The following is a 23691-nucleotide window of genomic DNA, read 5'->3' as shown; positions in this document are numbered from 1 at the left end:
GCTACTGAAAACACCAGTACCACCAATAGAAAGCTATTCTTCCATGATCCTGAAGATACAGAAAGAGAAGAGCTGGAGAGGGAGAGGAGAATTTATGGGGCTGCCAAGGCTGCCAACATAACTGGAAATTTTTCCATTGCATTTTGGGATGAACTTTCTTAGTATGAAATCCATCTTCAATTGTGCAGGAGGCCTGTGGTGGAGGAACTCTCTTCCCCTCTAAATCTGTTTATCCTATTAGCACAGATTAGGAAGAGGGTCCCAGAGACTGGGCTAGGATAGCCTGGAGGTCAAGGGGGACTTGCTCCATATGGGATCCCAGGAGCAGAACATTTCGTCCAACCATCTATTCATCATCTCCACAACCAGTGTCTGCAAGCAGCTTTCAGCCAGAGCCACGGCTTAAGGGGCCATACTCTTGGGAGAAACTGGCAGGATCTGAGCTTTTAGCCTGTCAAAATCCATACTGGCTGGCACGAGAACAGAGATTCCTTTTAAAATTGAACATGTCAGCCAAATTAATCCTATTAAACTCTAAATGACCCTCCATTGAGGAAAGCACGTTAAGAAGATTGTTGCTATATTACAATTCCTTCTCTACCATAGAAATCTTCTTAGGAAAAGAGAATTTTTTGAAATGTCATAGAATGTCAGAGGTAGAGGTAATCTTGAAAGACTATAGACTGCCTTAGTAATCATCCCATGCAACCATTTTATTTTACAAATGCTTGGCATAAGGAGAAAGAAAATTCATCAAAGTATGTGAATCACCTAAGGTTTTTTCCTTAATTGAAACATAAAATATATATAATATATTATATCTATAATTTGGTTTATGAAATAAAATAATAAATTCTGATGATTTTTAGTCCCTTAAAATAAATCTCAGTATAATCTAATCCAAAGCCTTTTCTAAGGATAACTTGAAATACCACTCCTGTGTTGATGCAAATGTCTACTCTGGCCAGACTGATCTTCTCTCCACCATTAGAATAAGCCTTACAAAGCATTTCTTTCTGAGCTCTAACCCACTCTTGATATATTTTCACAGGTTGAGTCCACTGTCTTCGCCCCTGTATTACTATACATATCTTGACTTCCTTCTTCCCTGTGGACTTAATTCTAGGTTGAACTTTTAACATGGTAGAAAGTTCTCAAACTGCAGGTTTGGGGCTTCCAGTGTCAATCAGACTTTAGGAAAAACAAGCAAAAACAAGGAAAAACCAGCATGAGATAGACTATTGCCAACCATCACTAATAGTAACATTAAGGCTAATAGGTAGAGAGTGCTTAGTAAGTGTGAGACAACTTAGTAAGCGAATTACCTCATTATCATGGCACCTGATTTTATCTGGAGGTTGGTGATATTAAACTCTCCATATTTCCTACAAAGAAAGAGGCTCAGGGACTTCCCTGGTGGCACAGTGGTTAAGAATCTGTCTGCCAATGCAGGGGACAAGGGTTCGAGCCCTGGTCCAGGAAGATCCCACATGCCGTGGAGCAACTTAGTGCGTGTGCCACAACTACTGAGCCTGTGCTCTAGAGCCCATGAGCCACAACGACTGAGCCCACACGCCACAACTACTGAAGCCTGCACACCTAGAGCCTTTGCTCCGCAATAAGAGAAGTCACTGCAATGAGAAGCCTGGGCACCGCAACGAAGAGTAGCCCCTGCTCGTCACAACTAGAGAAAGCCTACGTGCAGCAACAAAGACCCAATACAGTCAAAAATTAATAATTAATTATTAATTAATTTTTAAAAAAGAAAGAGACTCAGAATTAGGAAATTCTCCCAAGGTCACATAATTAGAAACAGTAGAACCAAAATTTTAATCCTAGCAGTCTGATATCAGAGTCCTCTCTCTTAACCACTATGCAAATAAACCTGCCTATAAACGTATGATGGACCATAGTGAGATACAAAGCTGGAAAATAATTTGTGATTAGATTTATTGTGATTAGATTAATTTTGTGCTACAGGGCACAAAAGAGGGGCACCTAACCCAGCCGGGGGGGAGTTCCAGGAAAATTTCATAAATGAGTTTCCTTCAGAGCTGAGTTTTGAACAAAAAGTAGGAGTCACACACTATGGCAGAGGTGTTCTCTAATCAGTGGGAAGACCACTGAGGAAAGAATGGAGGTATAAAAGGGTGTGGGGCACTTTTTTTAACAATTTATTATGATTTATGTGTCATTTTAAAAATGTCAGTCCATTAAACTATGTAGAAATAAGTATGTAAAAAGTTGACAAGACAAAGTATAATTTAGATATGTTTAAGTAGATAGATTGTCTGAAATTCTGGATTTTTCAGTCACTTTATTATTATGCTAGGGCAGCTAAGTAATCCTTAACTTCAGCTGGAGTAAGACTTGTAAACCTGGCTTCACTGAAGATTCCAACTTCTATGTAATCTTCTGTCCTTTGCCCTTCCAAACTTTCCTTTAGGATTAATTTGACTGTATGAGTGGCATCTTCAAGTTCCAGATCTTGGTTATGTCTTTTCTCAAGGAAAGATTTCCTATTCACATAGTTCTTTCCCATTGATGTGACTTTCCAGGCAAAGTAAGGTCCAGATGGATCTGACTGAAATAAATATGGTCATCCCTCATTCCAACCACAAATAGTTAAAAAAAAAAAAAAACCTCCAAGTGGAGGCACACCACCTGACTGGGTGTATTCTTGCATCACAGAAGTTAAGCTCTGTACTAGCAGAGTTGTGAGAATGGTTTCTCGGTAAACAAGATAGATTGCTGAAGTAGTTTTCCAGCTCTGTGCACCGGCACTCTGAGATCTGGACTTACGCCACCGTACACCAAACCTCTATGCTTGGTCATCACTTCCACTTTGTGCACACTTCACTCATCTTACAGAATGGATTTCTGTTTCTTCTCAGTTGCTGATACCACACCATTTGCATCTATAATTCCCACTGAAGCGGCCCCTCCAGCTACAGCAGACAAAGCATACTCAATCTGGACAAGTTTTAGATACAGGCTGAATGCGGTCAGTGAAAAGCTATAAATGTGCCCCACCATCTTTACCTGGAGATCCCTTTTTTATCATTTATAGCAGTTTTATTCATAATTGCCAAAAACTAGAAACAATTCACATGCCCACTCATCAGTGAGGAAAGCAGAGTGAGTTCACTGATTGTTGAGTAGGCAGTTGGTGGGTATCAAAGGATAACATTAAAAACTCCCAAACCAGATAGTGAAGATTAAATAATAAAACAGAGGAATGGAGGCCTTTCAAAAAGATAACAGTGCAAAAGTAACTACTAGAAAAGTAAAACCTTCCTAAATATCAAAAGGAAAATAAAATTAAAGAAAAAAAACACATCACATAAAGAAACATGGAAAACAGTACAGTACATAGAAAATAATTTGAAAAAGTTAAGACCAAACACAAAAACCCATCAATAAATGGACTTAACTCACCTATTAAAAGAAATAAATCTCAATTATATTCACAGAGCAAGATCTAACTTTATGCTGTATTCAAGGGACACATGTAAAACAAAGCGATTCAGAGGTTTAAATGAAATGAGCAAAAATATACTAGGAAAATATAAATAATAAGAAAGCAAGTTTTCAGATTCTGATGTCTCAAATAAATAGAATTCAAGCCACAATTCATTAAAGATAACCAAGGTCCATATAAATACTGTTTTAAAATTCACAAAAAAGATCAAACATCTCTGAGCATCAAAGCACTAAATAAGGTCGAAGCTAGTTTTATTAAGCAAAACCATAGGAGATGCAAAGAGAAAAGGAAACATACTAATAATAGATTTCCACTCTCAGTACAAGATAAATCAATAGACAATAAATAAATATATAGAAGACCTAAATAACATATTTAAAAAGATAGCTCTTACAGACCTATACTGAACTGTAACCCTGGTAATAGAAAGCATATTTTCTTCTCAGGAACACATAGCCTATTTACAAAAGTGATCAAATATTAGGTCACAGGGGAAACAATAGTAAGTTGCATAAGACAGAAAAATAACTCTCTGATGACAATGCAATAAAACCAGTAATTATTAATAAAGTATTTTTTAAAAAGCTGAAAGACCCTTCCTCCTGGAAATTTGAAAGCTGCTATTTAACTGGCACAGGCCAGAGGAGACTAAGGAGATATGACAACTAAATGTAATGTGATCCCCTGGATTGGATCTTGGAACAGAAAGAACATTAATGGAAAATTGAAAAATCCAAATACAGTCTGGAGTATAGTTCACAGTACAGTGTACCAATATTGGTTCTCAGTTTTGACAGATGTACCATGATAACCTAAGATATTAACAACAGAGGAAATTGGTTGAAGACTATGTGGGAACTCTGTATTATCTTTGCAACAGTTCTGTAAATATGAAATCATTCCAAAACAAAAAGTTTGTTTTAAAATTTTTCAATTGAAAAACACTGCTATCAAATAGCTATTAAGTACAAAGAGCTTTATAACCGAAATAACAGAACTTCTAAAAATTATTATATTATTTTTGACTCAGATATTTATTATTCTCTAAGACATGACCAATGGGCCTACTTATCATTCATAAAACCTCCAAAAATCTATTAAACTTTCTAATGTCTGTACACTGAAATCAGTATTACAAGCCATATTATTAAAGAATTATGATAGCAAAACTGAGTGCTTGAGAGATTTTGACATAGAGCCTAATATATAGGTAAGAGAAGCCAAAGACTCACCGTTCCTCATTAATCTTTATAATTGGTTGAAACACTAGAATTCAGAATCTGTGGGATAAATTTAAATCTGTTAAGAGAGGAAAATTCGAAGCCTTAAATACTTTATCAATACAAGAAAATATTTTTTTAAAGCTAAACTCCCAACTCATAAAAGCCAAAAAAACCCACCACCACTACAACAAAAAATAAACCATGGGCTTCCCTGGTGGTGCAGTGGTTAAGAATCCGCCTGCCAATGCAGGGAATACAGGTTCAAGCCCTGCTCTGGGAAGATCCCACATGCCACAGAGTGACTAAGCCCATGCACCACAACTACTGAGCCCGTGAGCCACAACTACTGAAGCCTGCACATCTAGAGCCTGTGCTCTGCAACAAGAGAAGCCACTGCAATGAGAAGCCTGCGCACCGCAACAAAGAGTAGCCCTTGCTCGCCACAACTAGAGAAAACCTACGCACTGCAACAAAGTTCCAACACAGCCAAAAATAAATTAAATAAAATAAATAAATTTTTTAAAAGCTTTAAAATAAATAAATAAATCAAAATATAAGATAAGGAAATAAATAATAACTATAAAAACAGAAATTAATGAGGGAGATGACAGAAAAGCAGCATATCTAATTAGTAAGACAAAATATTAATTTTTAAACAGTAACAAAATGAATAGAACACTAACTTAATTGTAGGAGAAAGCACAAATACACAAAATTAATGCATTGGGGGAAATAATCACTGAAATAGAAGACTTTTAAAATAAGATTAATTTGCAGACCTCTATACAAATACATTTGAAAAATTAGATGAAATGGATAATTATGTAGGAAAATAGTTTTCCAAAACTGACTCATTAGATAGAGAGTTCAAAGAGATATATTGCTGTAGAAGAAATATAGAAAGTTTATAAATTGCTTGTATAAATTAAAATAAAAAGAACAAAAAAAAAACTTTTGAAAAATTAAAAAGGTGAATTCTAGACTCCCCACCTATTCTGAAGTTCTTCATTTTGATTCATTTTATTTTTTTCCTGGTACTCTCTTCTGCCATTTCCCTCCATATTTTTCAGCTTGGACACTGGTTCAGAAAGAATTTTCTCATCTAAATTTCTCTTTTTTGGCTTCAATTCATATTAGAAGATCTTCCAGTAACTTCATCAATAATGTAATTTCAGTTTATTGGTCTTACATCTAATCCCAAATGGCAAATATAACTTTCATATGCCCTTCTGAAAATCTTATTGTTGCTTAAAATATTAATTTGTTAAAGGCTAGAAAAAATTCAAATTCCAAACAAGAGACTTGGCTTTACATTTGAAATAGGTCTCTTCCCAATTGGACTTGATCAATGTCTTACGAACTGTCTTTGAATTCAAACCTGTCATGTTTCCCTCTGAACTCCTCCTAGAGGTACCATCTGATCTCTCCCCTCAGAAGCATTTCTCCTTCTCATAAACTGTCACTTGAGTGAGTAAACAAGTTTCTTTTTGGCATTTCCTCACTTTTGCCATCATTGTGATATTGGGTGTTTTTCTCTGAATTCCATCAGCCCTAGTGGAAATCACTGGCATGAACGATCAAAACCATTTATGTGGTTCACAATGAATTAAAGTAATTCTTATTTTAATGGGAATAATAAAGTACTGAATGACCTTTGTTATCAAATGATAAAAAATATTGTTATTGATTATTCTTTGATTATTTGATTATTCTTTGATTATTCTTTCTTTTGAGTTTGAGTATTTTTTTGTTGAGCCAGACTCTTAAGAAATAATGTTGGGGCTTCCCTGGTGACGCAGTGGTTGAGAGTCCGCCTGCCGATGTAGGGGACACAGGTTCGTGCCCCGGTCCGGGAAGATCCCACATGCCGCGGAGCGGCTGGGCCCGTGAGCCATGGCCGCTAAGCCTGCGCATCCGGAGCCTGTGCTCCGCAACGGGAGAGGCCACAACAGTGAGAGGCCCGCGTACCGTAAACAAAAAACAAAACAAAACAAAACAAAACAAGAAATAATGTTAATTGGACCGGTGCTATTTTTTCATTTATATGTTTCATGCTGTCAGCAGAACTTAAAATTTTAAAGAAAATCAAGCTTTTCTTCTAGAGGAGTTATAATGAATGTACAGATAACTCTGTATAAGATTCAGTTGAGACTGTGTCTTTTTAGCTGCAAAGAGGAAAATACAATTATTTATCATTTTTTCTTAAATATTCTCAACAGAATAAAAAATTAAAGATGCTAGAAAGTGTCCTGGTTTCATCTTTCACTCCCCTCTGCTATCTCTCTTCAATTTCCTTCTTTCTGTGACTTCTCTTTTCTTTTAGAGCTTAAGACAAATTTTGTTTTTCATCATTATCTTGGGTTAAGTTCTGTTGGGAAAGAAATGAGAAGCATAGGAGTTGATAAGCATAAAAATTCAATTCAAATAAAACTGGCTTTTGCATTTTTCAGTCTTCAAATAAGAGTCACAGTTAGGTTTGAGAGGGGCGTTCATTCTGCTGCAGTATTGATACCCACTTCTTATTCAGTAAGTATATCCTGTGTGCCAACCACTGGGAAGGGGTGTTGCTGGACTCTGGGGATAAAATGGTGAGAAAAACAAGACAGAAACCCGACCTCACAAAGTATAGAATCAAGTCAGAAGGTTAATTAAATAATCATGTAAATTAATGTAAGTTTGGAGCATGCTAGAAAAGAAAGGTAGGTGTCGTGAGGAGCACATATTACAGGGAGATCTGGAGCATTCCATCAAGGTCAGATGAGGCTTCCCTGAGGAAATGGCATTGTGCTTGAGAGTTGAAGATGGCTGGTAACTAGGCATGGGGTAGAGGATGAGCAGAGTATTTGGGTAGGGGAATGGACTGTATGAACCTTCTGCAGAAGGTTGGTGTAATAGGAGCCATAAGAAGTGCTTCATAATATAACGTCACAGTGATGCATCCGTCATTTTGAGGGAAAAAATAGAAAAATGGGTCACAGTACTTAGCACAGAATAAGTACTAAATAAACTTGGGCTTCTATTATTATCATTTTCCATTTCAACATGCCAACTCCCACCTCTCTCCACAGCTGCAGCTCTCCCAGCCTGCTTCCAAACAGCTTCCGAGGATGACAGAACTGTACTCTCAGCCCCCAGGCGAGAACCCCTTGTGATGAGTATTCTAAATTCTGTGACATAGCAGAAGTCTTCCTTGAATACATAAAGTTAATGTATTGTTCATTTAGCAAATACGTGTTAAGCAAGTATGTGATTAACAATAAAGACAGCTAACATTTGCTGAGGATGTACTCTTGGACCAGGGATATCTTATGAGTTGTGAGCTCTTCAGAACAATTTTATGAGGCAGGAACTTTTGTGGCCACCATTTAGCAATGGAGGACAGAGAGGTTAAATAATTTCTCCAGGGCCACATACCTAGAAAGTGGCAAGGCTGGACTTGGAATGCAAGAAATCTGTCTCCAGGATGTGAGAGCTCCATACTGCCTCTTTGAAGACAGACAAGTCATTTGCTCACCTAGAGCTTACAACCTACTTGGAAAGAGGCAAGGAGATGGTGGAAATTCAATAAACAAGTAAATGAATAAGCTGGATAATTGCCATTTGTGATTAGTTTTACAAAGCAATTAAACTGAGTGATGTGATGAATAGGGATTAAGGGTGGGCAGGGGAACACTGATTTAGAAAGAGTATTCAGAGATGACTTCTTGAGGAAGGGGCCTTAGAACTGATACTTAAAACATGGAAAAGAGACAGCTCTGTGAAAAGGGGAAAGATTCCCAGCAGAGGAAATAGCAGGTGCAAAGATCTTAAGGTAGGTCAAGATTGGTGCATGGGAGGACTAAAGGAAGCCAGAGCAAGAAGATGAAAGAGGAGGGAGATAAACCAGATCATGTAAGACCCTGCTGCCATGATGGGAGGTTTGAATGTCACCTGAAAAACAATGGGAAGCCAGTGGACATTTTAAAACAAGAACCGGGGTAAAAAGATCTGGTTAATATTTTTAGAGTTTCACATTAACTTTCGCAGTGGAGAATAGATTATAGGAGTCAAGAATGAAAGAAGAGGGCTTCCCTGGTGGTGCAGTTGTTAAGAATCTGCCTGCCAATGCAGGGGACATGGGTTTGAGCCCTGGTCCGGGAAGATCCCACATGCCTCGGAGCAACTAAGCCCGTACACCACAACTACTAAGCTTGAGCTCTAGAGCCCATGAGCCACAACTACTGAGCCCACGTGACACAACTACTGAAGCCCGCGTGCCTAGAGCCCATGCTCTGCAACAAGAGAAGACACCACAATGAGAAGCCCGTGCACTGCAATGAAGAGTGGCCCCCGCTCATGGCAAGTAGAGAAGGCTGCACGCAGCAATGAAGACCCAACGTAGCCAAAAATAAATAATAAATAAATTTTTTTAAAAAAATGAAAGAAGAGAGACCAATTCAGAGCTACTGCTGTCAATCCATTGAGAAGTGGCGATGGTTTACATTAGAGTATTGACATTGGACATGGAGAGATGGAAATAAAGATATAAATTTAAAGTCTTACTCATGAATTGGATGTAGAGAATGAGGCCAGGGAAACCAAAGATGACTCTTAGACATTGGCTTAAATAACTACAAATGGTGGTCCCTCCTAAGGGAGACAAGCAAAGAGCAATTTAGGAACAAAAGTCATGAGCTCCACTTTGAATATGAAGACTCAAATACCAATCAGATCTTCAAGTAAAGGTGTAAAGCACAAAGTTGTATATGCAGTTGGACCCTAGGGCTAGAGAAAGAAATGTAAGAGTCATCGACATGTATGGTCTACAAAGCCATAGAGATCCCCCAAGAGGGTAAAGAAGAGAAGAAGGCTTAGACCATAGTTCCTCGGTACACTGGCTAGTTCACCATCCCTTTCTGGGTCTCAGATTCCCCACCAGTTCAATGGAAGCAAAGCAATAATGATACATTCTGTCTCAGGCTGAAGGAATTCCTTTTATTCATTCTTGATCATTCCTCTACATTGCTGGCGAGTAAGGAGATATTTTTATTCTTTTCCCTAACAGGTTCTCAAATAGGTTGAAAGATTGATGAGGGCTTTGGAGCAAAACAAAGAATGATTCTTAGAACACAGTTCAATTTTCCTTCCACTGAATGTGGCCTGCAGATAAAGCTCCAGAAAAGTCCTTATTCATTTTCCTTTCAGAATGTTTATGATAATGGAGCCAGGGATGTTATTAACTTCTTTATGTAAACCTGATGAACCTGAATGACATTCCATGGCTCTAAGGAGTAAAGAGGCACAAACCTCTGTATTTAAACCACATAATCATACCTGAAAACTCAGTTTCAGCACCAAGATTTACAAGGACCAAGCAGATGCTTTTGTCAGTCAATCAACAAGTATTTACTGTGTGCCCTTAGGGTGCCTGGTAGTGGGTGAGACTGTTTTTGTGAGCGAGCAAGTGGGTTCTCTGCTTTGAAAACAGAAATTTAATCTCTTTTTCATCCAAGCATTTCCCTTCAGCTTTTCCAATATGCCCTTTTTTGTGAATGACTAACAGAATAGCTCCTGCAAAGGCAGCCTGCAAATCCCAGGCAGAGGCCCCGAGTGGAAAGATGACTCATCTGCACCTGACATCAAAGCCTCTGCTCCTTTCAGAGGAGTAGGAAGAGAATGGTAATGGCCTGGGTAAAATGACCCAGATGCCCTCATGAGTCTGTGTGGGTCGTGACGGCTTACTCCTCCCCCGCCTGATGATGATTTCAACCCAAAGAAAGTTTAAGCTGTGAAAGCACCAACTTCATTGTCAAGTTGACTGGAAAATTAAAAACAGGAGTTTTTCTTCCTGTCGAGTAAGAGCCAATCTTTTGTTGTTAGTTTTTTTCTCTTTGGAAAATGCTGAAGGAATGCAGTCCCTTTTCATAGTGTGTTTTGTATTGATTTGTGTCTTAGCTCAGGCTACTATATCAAATACCACCAACTGGATGGCTTAAACAACAGACGTTTATTTCTGGGATATCCAAGGTCAAAGTGCCAGGAGATTCGCTGTCTGACCAAGACCACCTTTCTGGTTTGCAGATGGCTGCCTTCTTGCTATATCCTCATGTGATGGAAAGAGAGAGAGCTCCGGTCTCTTCCTCGTTTTATAAGGACACTAATCCCACCTGGGGTTTCACCATCATGACTTCATCTAAGCCTGATGAAGGTCCAAAGGCCTCACCTCCGAACACCATCACACTGGGGGTTAGGGCATCAACGTATGAATTTGGGAGGGATACAAACATGCAGTAAATAATAATTTACTTACAACATATTAAAAGTGATCATTTCCAGTTTGCCTTTTACTTCCTGATTTCCAAGGACTTTACCAGGTTATGCACAGAGCCATTCCACTATTTAATCACATTTATTCAAACAGAGGTTCAAGTGCACCAAGTAACCCCTGGGTCACAGTTCAACAAAGCTCTGACAGTCGTCAAAAAAGTCAAACAAATGTGCCCCTGGAAACTTTCTGGCCATGTCACAGTTCAGCCCCCTTTGATATTGGTCCTGGGGGCTCCCACCCAGGCTCTGTCATTGTTTAGTCCCCTGGGTCATCTGATCTATTCTAAATCCTTCTCTTCTTTCCAGGGAAACTAGATATCTAATTAACAGATCAAGCCTAAATTGATGATTGTTAATGGGTTACTTGGTCTTCCTCTGAAATCTCCATTCAAGTAACCGTCCACTCCAGCACCCACAGATCACTTGATTCTCTGAATTTCTATTTCATAAAGGTCTTTGCCACGCCTTTCAGCCTTTTTTGATACACTACTAAGTTTTCATTGTACCTTATAGTTTGTTTTGTGGCTCTTGAGAGAGGTAAACTTACTTTATCGTCATCCTAATTTTTCTTTTGTTCTTTTACTCAGAGCACCCATCACAATGCTTTGCACTAAAAGTTCACCCAATAAGAGTTTTTGAGGTTAAATATAATTTACATGATGGTGGCCTCTGGAACTACAGTCTAATGGCATAAATCTAACAGTAGCATTTCAGATCTTATAGTAAGTGGGTAAGAAAGATAATTCAGGGTAAGAAGGACTTTTGGGACCTCTTAACATATCCACATATACACTATGGATGTGGGAAACTAATTAATTTGATGCTAGTCCTGCCCCAGTTTAGGCCTCAGTGTAACATCGTCACCCAAATTCACACAGGACTGATTAGTAACGGAAAACCAGTTGTTAACATCATGAGAGAAGGACCTAGCCTATGCACGACAACACTAGCAGAGGACATTTCCTAGAGTACAAGTTTGCTAAGGAAAGCAAATTACAACAAAAAGTAGATGCCTGATGAATATCGGAAAAGAGTTAAACAGATATTCTCAACAAGCTTTGGAAAGCTGATGAAGTGCCCTGTCCTTTAGACGGATAAAATTTTGGTCTCTTGAAATTGGAACCCCAATCTCTGGGAAATGCCTAGAGTCACCAAGACCAATTCTTGTTCTCTGACTCCTTTTTCTAAAGTTTATGTAAATCTGTATCTTCTGAACTCTATATCTGCATTTTATTTCAAAACTCTCTTCCTTTCCCCCTGTCTTTAGGGGGGTCATTGCTGTGCTGGTTGTTACTATTATCACTCTCATGGAGACCCTGACTAATAGACCCCTGAGGAACATCTGCCTGGTAGCCTCTAACCCTTTGTATTCAATGTTCAATCTGGAATGTCCCAAGTTTGGGTGTGTGTCTAGAAAGTGAATCAGTTATAGGAGTTCATCCTAAAGAGATCCAAACTCTTGGCATCTACTGGGGAAAAAAGGAAGAATCATAAATAATTACTAGAGTATATACATAACTGATTCACTTTGCTGTACAGTAGAAACTAACAACATTGTAAAGCAACTACACTCTAACAAAAATTTTTAAAAATAATAATAATAAATAAAACCACATATCATAATATCATTAAAAATACTGCAATTTTTCAATTCACATTCAAAAAACAATAGTATTCTAGCTATATTCATATATCATCCACGTAAGTATCTTCATCATAAAAAAATATTATTAGAGATCAGAAAAAGACAGGTGGTTCATGGTTATTATACGGGAAATCTTTAGGGAAAGAGCAGGCTCAGAATGAAGCATGTGATAAGTGCAGGAGGAATAAAGGCACTTATATTTTAACTCTATAAAATCAATGTGTGATGGTGTAATAATAATCTCAAGGTTTAATAATGTGAGTAATGTCACAGCTTGTGATAAAGCTGAGATTTGAACTAAGTTCTTGTCTGGCTCAGATGCTTCTCTATATTTCCCACCATGTGCTGGGCCCGTGGGTTGCTGCCTCTCACCTCCAGGAATCAGTCACTATATTTCTATTGACTTTCTACTTGTTTTCTGTAGGCATTTCATCTCTGCCAACATCGATGCTAAAGTGGAATAAAAATGAGCTATATCTGCATGAAATATATCCTACATTTTCTTGAATATTACCTCATCTTATATATTTATTTCTTCATCCCATTCCTGAAATACATCAAGTCGAATAAATTTCCCAATATGGTAAGTATAAACTGATGTTCCAACAGCCTTGAATGAACCTTCATTTTCTGTCCAACAATAGTTCCTACTGTTATTTCTCTCGTTCTTCCATTGGTGGAAGATTTGAATGTCAGTAACTCCACAGGGCCACCACTTCCCCAACCCCCAAGTTCTGAAACTCATCAGAGGCCCAGGCCCAGCTCTGGAATATTCCTCGTCCAAGATTCTAGGTTCCAATAACTCCAACCTCTTTCCTCTTTTCCGTAAGACTGTGAACTACCTCTGTGACACATGATGATTCCCTTTTAGCCTTTTCAACCTTCCATCCTGTCCAACAAATTCTTTATATTAAATTCTTTCTGCTAAAATGATGGATATCTGTTTTCATGACTGAATCCTAACGGATACAATTATTGATACCAGAAATTGACGTTCTTTCCCACTCACTGACTCACATTTGCTTTAGTAAGGTACCTAAAGTAACTGGTATTTCCTGTTCACCTAAGTCCAATGGGCACAATGTCATTGATGTTGTAGACTAGTGTATTATTTTTTGGACTATCAAGATGATCAACATCTCTACATACTACATTGTGGCAGACAGTAAGAGAGTGAACACAACCCTGAGCCTATACTAAGAAGATATACTTTTGGGCCTGTCAGGTAAAAGCAAACTACGTCTGGTAGTCCTTGCAAATTGGCATAGGGACAAAAGCAGTTGTGAGGTCAGTCACTGCATACCAAGCACCAGGGGCTTTCTGATTTGCTTCAGTAAAGATACTACATCTGGAACAGAGGCTACAATTGGAGTCACCATCTGATTAAGTTTATAATAATCCACAGGCATTATCTCACACCTCTCTTCCTTCTGCATAAGCCAAATAGGCAAGAAAAATGTGGATATAATAGACTTTACCACCCCTGTGTTTACAAGTCTTTGAGGTCATTTTGTGAAAGGCTTAGGGAAAGACTTAGAGTATATAGCTGTGATTCTGTGTGTGTGTGTGTGTGTGAGTGTGTGTGTGTGTTTAAACCAATCAGTAATGATATTTTCTCAGCACTACTATGTATCAGGCACTGAGCAAAGGATGAAAAGATAATGAGACAAGAGGGCTGCCCTCAAGGAGTGTTTTTTTCTGGAAGAGGCAGTCCAGTAGAAGTACATGTACACAGATAAACTGTAATACAATCATTAAGAAGGTATGATGATGTACAAAATTAAGTGATGCGGGACTACTTTATATAAGAAGAAAGCTACCATTTATAGAAAAGATCCTTGAGAAGGCTGTAGATACATTATTTTGGAATTGTCTTGAAGCCAGTGTTAGTAGTATAATCCAGGTCTTCTTGATACAGTAGGATAGTGAGCAGGATTCATTTTCTTTTTTAAATTAAAATTTTTTTAATTTTCTAAACTCTGTCTAATGAACTTACACTTGTTTTATAATTTGAATAAATCTTGTTTAAAAATCCTCTCAGGGAATTCCCTGGTGGTCCAGTGGTTAGGACTCCACACTTCCATTGCAGGGGGCATGGGTTTTGATCCCAGATCAGGGAGCTAAGATCCCACAAACCATGCAGCATGGCCAAAAAATAAAATAAAATAAAGTAAGATTTAAAAAATAAAGAAATAAGATCCTCTCAAAAGAAAGCCCTATCCTATTTAATAGCTACACAATAATCCTCCTTCATATGTAGTCTCCAAAGCCAGACATAAGTAATGGTGGTAATAATGTGATGATGATAATCCAGTTTCACTACTTACTTACCAGCTGTGTGATCTTGTACTCTCTGATTGTTTCCTCACATGTTAAATGGAAATGATAAGAATATCTACTTAATAAGACTGTTGTAAGAATTAAATGCACAAAGAAATACAAAGCCCCTAGAAAAGTGTGTTCCACATAGTAAGAGCTCAGTAAATAGTAGCAATAATAACAACAGCAACAAAATAATTGCAACTAGCATCTACTGATCACTCACTGTATACCAGGCACTGTGCTAACCATCTCAGTGGATAATGTCATTTGCTCTCCCAGCCAGATGTAACTAATGAAGATGAGATTTTAATTTCAACTGCCTTAGTGACCCACATTCACAGTCTTGAATTAGAAAATTGTGCACAGGTATGAATAATTCATTACTCCATTAGCTACTCATGTCTATAATTCTTTTCAGTCTTTCTACTTAGAAAACAATAGGACAGATCACATCGTCACACCATGACCTTGGACATTTTCCCAAAACTGAACAAAAGCTTTGGACTCTTTCAAGGCAACACAGACTTGCTTTTACAACTTGCCCTTTGGAATAGGGACTGACTTCAGCATGGCCCTTGGTTAGCAATCTCACTGCCAAGTGATCTAATTACTGTTGTGGTTGTATTTACACTCGTTTAATGAGGCTTCAGTGACCCAAGAAGGAGGAGGAGGGGGAAAGGGGGGAAAGGGAGGAAAGAGAGAAAAGAGAGGGAGGAAGGAAGGAAGGAAGGAAGGAAAGAAAGAAGGAAGGGAGGGAGGGAGGGAAAAAAAGAAGGAAGGAGGGAAGAAGGAAGGGAGAAAGGAAGAATGAAAGAAAGAAAGAGAAAGAAGAGAGAGAGAGAAGGAAGGGAGAAAGGAAGAAAAGGAGGGAGAAAAATGACAAAACCAAACAAACGAAATCAGCTTTGAATATTTTCTGTACTGCAAGTCACAGGTGGAGGTATTTTTTAACCTTAAATAAGGATATCTTTAATAAAATGCTTCTTGCTCCCAGTTTATCCAGATAAAACCAGATTAAAAGAGACAGGCTCAAATGGGAGCTAGATGGAAACCCTGAGATAAACTTTTGGCAATCTCTCTTAAAAAATTGCCTGGGGCTTTTGAAGCTATATTTAGTCTTCTGAATTCAAGTCCACATCATAAATACAGTAACTAAGAGGAGCCTGATGTACCTGATACGCAGGCTGCTGAGTGTCTTTGAGGGGTATAATTCTCACATCAACACCAGTTATTCTTATTTTTCTTATTTTTCTGTGTCATTCCCTCTTCAGGGACAATTTTAAGTCATCTGTGGGTAGACAGTTCAGCCAACTACAAGTAACTTTTTCAATTTTTATAAAATAGATCCTATACAATAAAACAAATGAACATAAGGGCACCTTATTCTCCTTTTTTGGGGTATTTTTCTCCCTATTTGCATCCTCCCTTAGCATAATAGACAAACTCATTCATCCCGGAAAAGACTGTGTGCTGAGTACATACTCATACCTTCAGAAAATATTTAGCATCCATTGCCATATACGAAGCCTTGGTGCTAAACTCTAGGGGTAAAAGGACAACCAACACAGAGCCCATGGTCTCCAGGAACTTATTGTCTAGAGATGAATACAGATAAATAGACAAGCAGCATGAAAGTGCTAAGCCAGGGATGTACTAGAGAGTAAAGAAGTACCCAGCCTGAGTATATGAGTGCATTACTACTGAGTACGGGGAATCAGAGGAGGCCTCCTGAGGGTAACATACAGGCTGAGGTAGAAGGAATTTAATATCAGTTCTTTATTCAACAAATATTTATTGAGCCACTTATCTGCACAACCTTAGGGATACAGTAATGAATAAGACAGAACCCCTGCCCTCAGGTAGTTTATTGAGAGAGACTGACAATAAATAAGTAGATAATAAATATATACTAGCACTTTAGGTACTGATAACTGCTAAAAGAAACTAAAGCAAGGTAAGGAAATAGAAAGAATTTCTGAAGAAATATAAGTAAGGTAATAATATAAATAAATAAATTTATTTTATTAAACAATAATAATTAAAATAATAAAGAAATAGAAAATGATGGAAGAGTCAGGAACAACCACTTTGAGTAGGAGACATTCAAATATAAATGAGTAAAGTGAGGAAGTCAGACAGTTGGCGCTTTTTTTTAACATTCTTTTTTTTGTGTTTTTTTTTGCATTACTCGGGCCTCTCACTGCTGTGGCCTCTCCCGTTGCAGAGCACAGGCTCCGGACGCACAGGCTCAGCAGCCATGGCTCACGGGCCCAGCCGCTCTGCAGCATGTGGGATCCTCCCGGACTGGGGCACGAACCCGTGTCCCCTGCATCGGCAGGCGGAGTCTCAACCACTGCGCCACCAGGGAAGCCCCTTTTTTTTAAATTGAAGTACAGATGATGTACAATATTATATAAGTTACAGGTAAACAATATAGCGAGTCACAATTTTTAAAAGTTATACTCCATTTATAGTTATTTTAAAATATTGGCTATATTCCCTGTGTTGTACAATAACAGACAATTGGCTCTTTATTGACAAATGGTGCCTCTAACAAACAAGCATGGAACCTCTGTGGAATATAGCACGGAGCTTGTGTTGCCCACATGTCCAGGGGGCTTAGCTAGGTGTCTGCTGATCTTGGCTGGGCTCCATCACAAATCAGGGGTGAAAGCCAATATGGCCACAGTAAACCAAAGGGGAGAGCAACCTGAAGGTAGAGATGTTGGGTTGAGCCAGGTTCATGCAGATGATGATAAAGAATTTGAACTTGATATATGTATGATGGGAAGCTTCTGGAGGCTTTTGAAAAAAGAAGTACCATGATGTGATTATTATTTCAAAAAGATCACTTATTGTTACAGGATGAACTGTAGTAAAGCAAGAATGGAAATGGCCAGCTAAAGGACCTTTATGATCTCCAGGCAATAAATTTTGGTGGCTTGACAGACTCAGATATAGAGAACAAACTAGTGGTGACCAGTGGGGAGGGGAGGGAAGGGCTATATAGGGGTGGGGGAGGGGGGTACAAAATATTGGGTGTAAGATGGGCTCAAGGATGTATTGGACAACCCAGGGAATATAGCCAATATTTTGTAATAATTTCTAAATGGAAAGTAACCTTTAAAAGTTGTATAAAATTTTTTTAAAAATTTGGTGGCTTGAACTAGGGTAGTAAAGGCAGAGGTGACAAAAATAGTCTGAATTTTTAAAAGCTTCTGAAGAGACAATTGACAGGTCTCAGAGGTAAGCTGGAGGTGAGGGAGAGGGATAAGCAAAGTCTAGAAGCAGATTCTGCAGGCTGGACTCACCAGTCAGCCCCACAGCGACATAGATTGGGTTCCCTTCTTAGCCCCTCTGACAGTTGTCCAGAGAGGTGACATTGCCCCTCTCCTCCACTCTGACAGGGGCATCAGCAGATTAGACATAAAGCAGAGTGTCCCTCACCCCTGCTTGCCAGTGGGAACACTGAATCCACGCCCAGCAGCCTCAGGGTCAGCAGTCTTGGGATTAAACCCTGTCTCTACAGTCTCTGCAAAACTACTTCACTTCTTGAGTCTCAACTTCCTCTTTACAACGGAAGTAATGACTGACAGCAGCAAGTGCTGGCAAAGATGTGGAGCAACAGGAACTCTCATTCATTGCTGGTGGGAACGCAAAATGGTGCAGACAGCTTGGAAGACAATCTGGCAGTTTCTTAAAAAACTAACATACTCTTACTCTACAATCTAGCAATCACACTCCTTGGCGTTTACCCAAAGGAGATGAAAATATAAGTCCACATAAAAACCTGCACATGGATGTTTATAGCAGCTTTACTCATAATTGCCAGAACTTGGAAGCAACCAAAATGTCCTTCAGTCAATAAATGGATAAATAAATTCCAGACAATGGAATATTATTCAGCATTAAAAAGAAATGAGCTATCAAGCCATGAAGTCATGGAGGAAACTTAAATACAAATTACTAAGTGAAAGGAGCCAATCTGAAAAAGCTATATACCGTATGAGTATGTAGACAAAACTACAGAGAAAGTAAAAAGATCAGTGGTTGCCAGGACTGGGGTAGAAGCAGAGCACAGAGGACTTTCACGGCAATGAAAATATTCTGCGTGGTATTCTAATGATGGATGGATGTCTTTATAAATTTGTCCAGGACCATAGAATGTGTAACACCAAGAGTGAAGCCTTAAGTAAATCATGGACTTTGAATAATTATGATGTGTTGATGTAGGTTCATCCTTGGTTAAAAAAAGAAAAATGTACCATTCTGGTGAGTGATGTTGATAATGGGGGAGGCCATGCATGTGCTGGGGTAGGGAGTATATGGAAAACATCTATACCTCCTTTGATATTTTTTTGTAAAATGCCTAAAACATAAGAAAATTAAATGGGGGTAATAATGTCCACTTTGTAGTGTTCTTGAACACTAAGTGGGAAGACTGTGTGGACAAGCACCTACCATGGTGTGACCCTCTCCCCATTGGAGCATCAACTTTACATGAAGCAAAGGCAGCATCCTCCATGAAGCATTAGTTCTCTGGGTTGTGAATAAGTACTTTCTGGAAAAAATGTTTCTATCACTCAAATACAATTAGGAAACACCAAATTAAAAGGTCTCTTTGCAGTAGGAGTTTCCCAAGCCTCCAATGGGCTCAGATGTACTGTGACTCTCCACGAGGGAGGAGAGACTGCAAAATTTCTGAATGTTTCTAAAGCATTTTTCATCACAGGACCTTATTTTCTTGAGTATCTCCTGCAGAGACTTGGATGTTTCACACCTAGGGGAGGAGCGGAGTAAAAGCAGAGTAGTCCAAGGACCCCCTAGTAAATACTCAGGAGAAAAAACCATTAACCCACTCACCTTCTCTGCAGGAAAGTGGGTATGATGAGGTCCAGTCTCAGACTTCAAGCTGCTGGGAAGGGTGGTTCGGAGGAGTGGACTCTGAGGCCAATTCCAAGAGGTCAAATACCAGGGAAGGTTCTGGAGCCATACGGAACTGGGAAGAGAATGCAAGCAAGGAACCTGTGGTCAGAGGTCAGAGATCAGAGTTGGAAAACCCCACCTCTATGGGCCCCAAAGCTGGGGGTAACAAAAGAAAAGAGGGAATACGGAGCCAGGGATGAGCACAGGTCGACAGAGAGGGAGCGATGTTCAGTCTTGGCTCAAGGCAAACCTTGTGACTATGGAATTGTGACCCTGTGATCCCCTGATCTCTGGCTTAGCCTGTTCTATTTGAGCTGGGGCAGGGCCTCTCAGAGGCAAGGCTGCTTAGATGATTGGGATGTTTGCATGGATTTGCCAACGGGACAGAAATGGGTCACTTTGCACCAAGGTGGGGTACCTCTGCTGGAGCAGCAAACATGGAGAGGTCCCTTGGAGAAGGTTGCAGGCAGGGAGGGACTCCAAGCAGGAGTCTGCAGAGAAGAGCCAGGGATGGGCCGCATGGTGAATGGCTTCTCAGTGTTGCACAGGCTTAGCTTGAGCCCACAGCGATTTCTCTCACTCTAGGTCAGAAGTCCACGGAGGACCCTGTGCAGGATCCTGTGTATCTCCAAGGACATCCAGAACTTGGAAGCACCCGAAAGACACAACCACATTCCTCTCTTGCCCTCCTCCTTCTGGTCAAACTTCCATTCTTCCATTTTGAGCACATTCTTGGCCAATCTAGGAATAGGCAGGAGTCCATTTTTAAAAACACTGCGAGCCAGGAATTTGACCTTTCACTCAGCTGTTTCTTTGGCAAAGTTCCTCAGCACATTTATCATCTACCCACTCACCAGCATCCTGGACCAATTTACTTTCTGACTGCAGTGTGGCTGTCTCAGAAGAATGTCTGTCACTGCAACAGCTGAATTCCACTCATTCAAGTACCCATAACTGGGTTTAGCTGACGTTTATTGAGGACTTTCTGATTGTTAGGCATTGAACCAAGATCTTACAAGCTTTACTTCATTTAATTCCCACAACAACCTTCAACAAAAAGGGGATTTTTTTTCCCCTCAGTTTCACTGATGAAAAAATTGAGAAGTTAGGCAAAACACAAGGTCCCACAGAGAATAAGTGGCAGAGCTGGGATTCAAACCCAGCTCCAGCTTGAATATTAAATATGTTAACTATGACATCGAATAAGGAATTCTAGTCTAAACATGGCATTGAATAAGGAATTCTGGTCTAACTTCAGCACTAAACAAAAAATCTGGAGATGTGGGTTCCAGCTCCAACTCTGCAATTCGCTATCCAATAGGAAAGTCACTTGCTGAAAATAAATTTATTTTAAACTTATTCAAAAGTTTTTCAATTATAATAAAGACATGGGGTATGGGAAAGTGTTATGGGTGAGAGAGCTAGATTGCAACTTAACTGGAGTGATCAACAAAGAACTCTCTGAGGAGGTGACATGTAGGTAGTAAGTTCCAAACATGCAACATTTCAGAAGAAAGCAAGAGCTTATCACATGTTGGAGGTGCAGTTACATGGGGCGTACTGTGATCACTGAGGTAGAGAGACTGGGACAAGACCTCGTTCCACTCCAAGGAGTTTGGACATTATCTTACTGGCACCAGGGGACCACGGCAGGGTTTAGAGTAACAAAGGGAAAAGTATCTTAGCTGTGCTTTGCTCAGTCCCAAAGAAATCACTGGCACAGGACCTGAGTTAGAAAATTCCTCTCAAATTCTTCATTGGAAAGACTAAAACAATCAATGTCTCTTTCCCTGAAAAAGGGCAAACATTGTGAACTATATCTGATGTTTTTCAACAGAACAAAAATGTGACCATGATTATATTCCTGGTCAAGGCTGTGAAGACAGACTTTTACAGAAATAACCACAAAAGCCACAGGAAATGAGATATATGTAACAAGTCTTACAGTATCTGGTTTCAGAAAGACATAAATCAATTAAAGAGCATAAGAATCCCACGCACCCACAGCATACTCTGTGGAAACGTGGAGGAAGGGGTCCTGAGAGATGCTGGGAAAAGGAGAAGCTTCTTTAAGAGAAAATGAAGAATAGAGTGTCCTGAGCTTGAACACCTCTCCAAGTAAACTGTGCAACCCTGGTCACCTCCTTCTTACAAGGGTCCTAAAAGCCAGAGCACAGGTATCAGGAGCTGTCAGGTCTATTCCTTAAGTTGAAGGCAGAACATCCTCAAATTTTTAAATGTGCAGTTTATCCGACATCTGCGTTGAGCACTTAGGAGTGAGAAGACGTGGGTGAGCCATGGCAATCCATCGAGCCTTCCTGAGACAGACAAAATTCACAGTCCCAGACCCGCGGCCCTCACTAGCCATCACTTAATTGGTGGTAAAAGACCCTCACGTGAATGACTTAATCGTCACATAACTATCCCTCTATCCTAGGACCAACAGATCTAAATCTATCCATTTAGATTGGTCCTAATCTTTTCAACTATTGCAAAACTATTGCACAGATCATCCTTGTTCAAGTACATGCCCCATATTTTGGATTATTCCTTAAGTAAGATCTGGAACAGGCAAATTTATGGTGGAAAGGGCCAGACAGCAGAAAGTTTAGGCTTTGTGGGGCATGCAGTCTTCCTCCTCCTTTTTTTTCTCTTTCCTCTTTTAATATTTCTTTAAAACTGCACATCCATCCTTACCTGGTTGGTCATACAAAAAGAGTCCTTGGGTTGGATTTGGCCCATGGACCAGTTTGCCAACCCCTGCATTACAGTCTCAAAATTCCTGGGTTAAAAGATATGATCAGGGCTTCCCTGGTGGCACAGTGGTTGAGAGTCCGCCTGCCGATGCAGGAGACGCAGGTTCGTGCCCCGATCAGGGAAGATCCCACATGCCACGGAGCGGTTGGGCCCCGTGAGCCATGGCCGCTGAGCCTGCGCGTCCGGAGCCTGTGCTCCGCAACGGGAGAGGCCACAACAGTGAGAGGCCCACGTACCGCAAAAAAAAAAAAGATATGATCATTAAAATGTTATTTACATGCACTAACATTGCTTCTTCAGCAACGTATGCTGTTCACCTGTGGCATCCAACATTGGGTGTCATGTTTAGTTTTCATTCTTTTTTTGCTAAATATCACTTGAATTTTCATTAAAGAAATTTTGCCAGAAATTCTTATCATTTCAATTTTACTAAAACTTTTAAGAGTTTCGAAATGGAGCCCATGGCCCCAGAAAAATAAAATGCCTCCTTATACCTTTCTTTTAACTGTACCCTGGGGAGGTAGCCTAACCATATCACAGAAGGTACCGTTTCACATCAGGCCCTCAACACACTGAGGATATTATGCTCCAAGGCTAGCCTGTGGCCTTTCCAAGCTATGTAAAAATTAGCTTTTCATTTGGGAATTATCCTGAATATGTCAAAGGAAGAGACTATTTTAAACCTAGAGTTTGCCTATGATTAAAGCTCATCTTGTGTCAAATTTGTCCTCTTGGCCTCAGGGGTGATATTAGTCTCACGCTTGCTTTGTCCAGTGAAACAAGAAATTCGTCCTGGCCCCCATCACAGCTGCAGACAGGAGCCCAGGAAGGACCCCACGGGGAGAGGGGGAGAAGGAAGACCACCATGTTTGCCTTAAAGGAATCCTCTTCTTTGAATTCAATATGTAAGAACTGGTATTCAAGTGCAATTTCTGTAATCTCTAATTTCTATAAACTCACAGGACGCTCTATTTTTCTTCCATGAAGCTATTTTAGGCAAAACAAACCATCTCCCCAACATCAGAGTT

The 23691-nt window shown here is 39.6% G+C and overlaps 1 pseudogene; it reads right to left on the bottom strand.

Moving 5' to 3' along the window:
* Positions 1-2323: 2323 nt before the first annotated feature.
* LOC101338956 (proteasome subunit alpha type-2 pseudogene) lies at positions 2324-3420 on the bottom strand (annotated as a pseudogene).
* Positions 3421-23691: the final 20271 nt, after the last annotated feature.

Source organism: Tursiops truncatus, chromosome 7 (assembly GCF_011762595.2).
Source record: "Tursiops truncatus isolate mTurTru1 chromosome 7, mTurTru1.mat.Y, whole genome shotgun sequence".
Taxonomy (NCBI): domain Eukaryota; kingdom Metazoa; phylum Chordata; class Mammalia; order Artiodactyla; family Delphinidae; genus Tursiops; species Tursiops truncatus.
Note: the sequence above shows the minus strand (reverse complement) of the source record. Positions and strands in the feature narration are given on the sequence as shown.